The 6,066-nt window shown below is 55.5% G+C and overlaps 1 non-coding gene across 1 annotated transcript; it reads left to right on the top strand.

Annotated features, from left to right (window-relative positions):
- The first annotated feature begins 3,976 nt into the window (after positions 1 to 3,976).
- On the top strand, positions 3,977 to 4,139 carry LOC126163289 (U1 spliceosomal RNA). Its single transcript, XR_007535206.1, has one exon. It is a non-coding gene; the product is annotated as a U1 spliceosomal RNA (small nuclear RNA).
- Positions 4,140 to 6,066: the final 1,927 nt, after the last annotated feature.

Here is a 6,066-nt window from a genome sequence, read left to right as displayed (position 1 = left end):
GTTTTTTCTGAGGACGCCCCCTCCATTGACCGTCTCCTGAAGGAGGGTGCCCTCCTCTTCAATCAGCGGTACAAGGTCGACCCCTCCCGTTCACCCCCTCAATCCCTGCGCTGCCAGAGATGTCTGCGCTACAATGCACATCCAACAGCAGAGTGCCGCAAGGCCCCAACCTGCCCGCATTGTCGGCAAGCGCACTTCCTCCGGCAGTGCCCCAACCTCCAATCCCCTCCCTCCTGTAATACCTGCAGCCTCCCCCACCCCACCTACTCCGAAAAGTGTAAAGCCCGACCCCCTCCCGCCACTCCTGAACTCACCGTCCCTGTCCGTCCCCTGGACGCCCCCACCCCTCCTGGCAATTCCCTTCGTCCCCCCCCCCACTGCTGAGGACATCATCAGGTTCCTCACCATTGTCCTCCAAAACGTCCATCCCTTTCAGCGCCCCCACACCTTACAACAGATTTCCCTCGCCGCCCGTTCCATCTTCCACCTTAAAATGTACGCCACCTTTTCCAATAACCAGGCCCATTTCACCTTCTCCCGCCTTGACACCCTCGTATAAGTCCTTACCATGGCGCGACAGCATCGTATCCTTTTCAACAATATCCACTCCCTTCCCGCCAACAAGAACCTCTTCCTGCACACCCTTGCTACCCACCGTGTGGATGCCTTCCTCCTTAATGAAACCTTCCTCCAACCCCACCACTCCATCCACACCTCCCCCTATCTCCTCCACCGCTCCGATAATCCCCTCCCAGTTGCGCGTGGCGGAGTTGCCATTGGCCACCACCGCCAGATCCCCGTTCGGCTCCAACCTCTCCTTCCCGACCCCACCGAACACCTGATCCTTAGTCTCTTCTTCTCCGGCCTTACCATTACCTGTGCCACCATCTATGTCCGCCCCAACGCCCCTCTTCCTTTCGACTTCCTCTCCCACATCGACCGTACCTTCTCCTCCTATGTGATCGCCGCCGACCTCAACATCCATAGTCGCTCCGCTGCCCAGTTACGGCGGTGGCATCGGTTCCTCTCCTCCCTTCAAGGCGACCTCATCCCCATCCCCCAGCACACCCGTCCCGAATCCAACTCCACTCCCGATGTTATTCTCTCCTCCCCCAACCTCCTTGGTCGCATTACGGTGGATGTCCTGGAGCCTATTGGTAGCGACCATCTCCCTGTCCTCCTCACTGTTTCAGACGGCCGTCACCCCCGCCCCGACCCTCGTCATGACCCTCCCCCTAAGTACATCCATGACTATTCCCGTGCCGACTGGAATGCCTACCGGGATACCCTCTCCACTCAGGTCGATAGCCACCCTCTCGCCTACCGCCGTCCCGATGATGTCACCCATGCCGCCTCCTTTCTCCAGCAGACCTTGTCTGAGGCCGTGGAGGCCCACGTCCCTACTGTTGCAATCCACCCCCACCGTCCTACCTTACCACCACAGGCCGTCCTCCTCCTCCGTGAATCCCGTCGTCTCTACCATGCCTTCCTCCGCACGCGTGACCCGGACACCCTACGACGCCACCGGCAACTACAGCGACACATTCGAAATTTGCTCGCGGCTAAGAAACGCCGGGACTGGCGACAGACATGCACCCGTTTAAATGCTACCCTCCCTGTAAACTCGTCCAAGTTCTGGACCGCCTTCCGTCGCCTTACCGGAACCAAACCCTCCCCCTACTATCCTCTTCTCCACGATGATCACCCCTTCCCTGACGCCCTTAGTAAGGCCAATCACTTTGCCTCCTACCTGTCCGATGTGTTTTCCATCCCTGATGATCCCCAGTTCGATTACTCCCTCTTCCCAGATATCCGCGATCGAACTGACACCTCTGTCCCTCCCCTCGCTCCTGGTTTCCAGTACTTGGACAACATTCCACACACAGACCTTAATGCCCCCATCACCACACAGGATCTCATCACTACACTCCGCACCAAACGCAACACCGCTCCTGGTCACGATCGTGTCACCTACCGTCACCTTCGTGAAGCTCCTGTCTCTTTTCTCTCCACCCTGGCCAGGCTCTACAATGTAGTCCTGTCCACTGGTTACTACCCCGACCTGTGGAAAACCTCCCGTATCCTCATGTTCCTCAAACCTGGCAAACCGCCGTCCGCCGTTTCCTCATACCGTCCCATCAGCCTTACCTCGGTCTTCAGCAAGGTCCTGGAATCTATCCTCACCTGCCGCATCCACCAGCATCTCCGCCAGCACCGCCTCCTCCCCGTTACCCAGTGTGGCTTTCGGCCGTCCTTCTCTTCCGACGATCTTCTCCTTCACCTCACTCATCTCCTTTCCGAACAGCTCAATTCCCGTCGCTCCGCAATCTTCCTCTCTCTTGACCTCGGACGCGCATATGACCGCGTATGGCATTCCGGTCTCCTCTTCAAGCTCCAAACCTTCGCCCTTCCCATTAACTACGTTCGTCTGATCGGTTCCTTTCTCTCCCGCCGTCCTTCCCATGTCACCATCCATAACACCGATTCCTACACCTTTTTCCCCTCCGCCGGTGTGCCCCAAGGCTCCGTCCTCTCCCCCCTTCTGTACTTGTTGTACACGGCGGACATGCCGCCGCCGTCACCCCCCGTCCACCTTCTCCAGTTTGCCGATGACACCGCCTTCCTTGCCCTTGCCCCCACCCTGCGACGCTCCCAACACCTTCTCCAATCCCATCTTGACCGGTTCACCGCTTGGTGCAACCAGTGGTTGCTCAAGGTCAATCCTTCCAAAACCCAGGCGATCATTGTAGGCAAAACCACTCCCTCCTTCCGCCTCCTTGATTTCTATCTCACCGTTTATGGCCGTCCCATCGCTCTCACCCCCACCCTTAAGTACCTTGGCGTCACCCTCGACCGTCGCCTCTCCTGGACTCCCCATCTCCAGACAATCCAAGCCAAGGCACGTTCCCGACTCCGTCTCCTCAAGCTCCTTTCCGGCCGAAAGTGGGGTCTGGACCCCTCCACCATCCTCCACACCTATAAGTCCCTCATCCGCCCTATCCTCTGTTACGCCCATCCCGCCTGGATCTCCGCCCCCCCTTCCTTTTATAAATCCCTCCAAATCCTTGAACGCCATGCTCTCCGCCTTGCCTATCGCATCCGTCTCCCTTCCCCCACGCGGATCCTGTATGACCTTATCCCCTTCCCCCACCTCCTCCTCTTCCTCGAAAGGATACGAATCCTATACACCTCCCGTAAACTCGATCCTCCTCACCCGCTCGTCTCCCCGATCCTCTCCCAACCCCGCCCGCTGCCGCGCCTGTACTCCCATGTCCCACCCGGTCTCCATCTCTCCACCCTCCTTACCCTCTCCCAAGGTGGCTTCCGCCAGCTCCCCCTCCCTGATGATGCCCTCCTCCCCTCCATCTACCCCTCCTACCAACTTTGATCCTCCCGCCCCCCTCCTGTGCTTGCTCCTCAGGGCACCCTCCCTCCCTTCTCTCCCTTTTCCCTCCCTCCTCCTTTTCTCGTCCCTCGTCCCCCGGGCCCCCCCTCTCCTGTCCCTATCCTCCTGTCCCCGTCTCCTCAGCCGTGGCATCCTCTTTTCCTCCCCTCTCCCCTTCCTCATCCCTGTTGCCCTCTTGGCAGGTCCCCGGACTCGCACACGCTAAGTGGACATTCGCGCGCCGGAGATCACCGCCATCAGTGTATCGTGTGTGCCGTCATGTTTAGTGTTCCGTTTCGCCGTCACGCTCCATTGTTCACCTGTGACATCGTCTTCTTCAGTGTTTGTGCGTCGGGTCTCCAGTTCCTAGTGTGGATTGTCATCAAGTGTGAACGGCTTCTTGTGCTTTTATGTTCTTGTGTCTCCTGTGTTTTCCCGCCGTTTTTCTATGTAATGTCTCTTCTTTGTTTATCTCCATGTACTCTCTTCGGCTGAAGAGCAGCGTATTGTGCTGCTGCCAGCCTACCTGTTTGTTTGTTCAGGTTTCAAAATTACAATAAAGTAAAAAAAAAAAAAAAAAGCGACGAAAGCATACTTACCTGGCGTAGGGGCTACCGTGATCATGAAGGCGGTTCCTCCGGGGTGAGGCTCTTCCATTGCACTTCGGTCGAGCTGACCCCCGCGATTACTCCAAATGTGAGTAACTCGGGCGCATAATTTTTGGTAGTCGGGACTTGCGTTCGCGCTGTCCCGGTGTCTATTTCAATTGCAAACGCAGTAATCTGTGCTAGCAGTCGCTAACTAGTGCGTCTGAGCACTCGGCCAGCAACGTGTTCCGCAAGGGACTGCCAAACGCAGCAGCACTCGCGCTAGGCGCGTACCACACGTCTGCGTCGACCTGGCGTCAAACCCAGAGCCAGAGCACACTGTCTGTTCGATAAGCGCGGGGGACGCGCACCAGTAGTAGCAGCGGCAGCCGCGAGATGGCACAAGCGGTCTAACTCTGGTACGACACCCCCATTAATGGTCGAACGGCGACTTTTGGCTTTCTCTGTCCATCAGGGGAATGCGCGCCAAACGCAATTGGACGGCGCGCCATTCCCTGCACGCACGGCGACCGCGGTGGCGCGAGCCGGCGTACACGAGGCGTCGTCCAGCCGAACGCATTGTCGCCTGTGGCCAGGTACATGAGGGGCCGGAAGCAAGCGTCTAGCGTAGCGTCTCAAAACTTGCAGACTTGCGGCACTTGAGGAGCTTGCGGGGATGTGAAATGACGTGGCCAACTGTACCGAAAACGGGGAAGAGAAATTCTAGGCAACAGCAGCTTGTGCTCCCCGGCGGCCACACTGACTGACAAGGGCCAGAGTTGCTTAAATTCGGTGATGGGACGAGAACCGCTGTAGGCTGTTTATTAGGCCACGACAGTGAGCGTTTACTTTCTGTAAGGAATGTCTTGTCGTCGCAGATGTTGTGTTTCATGTGACTACTTTGCAGGCGACCGGAAAAAAAAAAGATTGGTAATGAGCAGTTACAACATGGGGAAGACGAAAAACGGCGTGGTGAGCGCAGAAAATTTCTTTCGTGGTAGCTGTACTCGGGGCTCTCAGGGAAAGTAGAAAACGCAATGTTATCAGGGGTGCCTTTCTTACGAGAAATCGAGTCAAAAAGTCTGTGTTACGCACGTCTTTAACAGGTGCGGAACTTCAAATCTGTTTATGGCTACTTTACAAGCTCGCTATTCGTCTTCCAAAATATTAAAAGTACACCATACCTCCAGATTCAGCCGTCCCCCACCCCCTGTACAAACTGTCTGTCGTATGGGCGCCCTTGGAGTGAGAACAGATAGGTTTCGAATGGAGTGGAAATAACATAAAACTCTTCTTTTTCTCTCTCTATAACAAGTGTAATTAGAAAGAAACAAAAAGCAATTTAGTTTATCCTTACGTACTGCACGTCTAAGCAAAGATACGAAAGGTGGTGGATTTAATGTCACCATAGCTACAAGGTATCAATCGGTTACCAAATACCGCAAAATTAATCTGCTTCTTCGAAATCAACCCGCTTTCCGGACACAGCTGAAATGTTGTCATGAATGAAACTTTATTTTTTCTCTCTTATGCGTGAAGAAAATATCTCCATATTCTGAATGAAAATTTGCACAAATATTCGATCGAGCTTTCCACGTCCTACTCGGAAGGAGAAGCAAAAAGAAGTGTTACCTTTTAAGTGTCTTCTGTTACTCGGCGTCGAATGTCGAACGTGCTGATTGATGTTCGCTCTTGGAGTTCACTGACGTCCTGTTTGTTCGTCGCGCACAACACTCACGAGTGCATCCAGCTCTCTTAGAACATCTGACAGTGTGAGCTGTGGTCCTTCAGTTGCTCGGCGACAGACGACCGCGCGTGACAATGCTGCCGTATTTGCTAGCACTAAGGGCTCTCCTGGAAGGAGGGAAAGTAAAGTGTGGCTTGCATTGTGGCTGCAGAAAGCACTCATTCCGCAGATCTCATTCGCGGTTTCAACAGCCGAGAAAGAGGGCTCGTTTGAGACGGAGAGGAGGGCCCGGAGGCGGCAACCCGGACTTGGCCCGCCATCTTCCGGAGGGAACGGTAAATTAACCCCAGCAGCGGCCGGCGCCGCGAGCCGTATGATGGTGCTCGCACAAAATGCATCGTTTTTCT

This window comes from Schistocerca cancellata, chromosome 2, assembly GCF_023864275.1.
Source record: "Schistocerca cancellata isolate TAMUIC-IGC-003103 chromosome 2, iqSchCanc2.1, whole genome shotgun sequence".
Lineage (NCBI taxonomy): Eukaryota > Metazoa > Arthropoda > Insecta > Orthoptera > Acrididae > Schistocerca > Schistocerca cancellata.
This window is presented reverse-complemented; position numbering and strand designations above follow the sequence as displayed.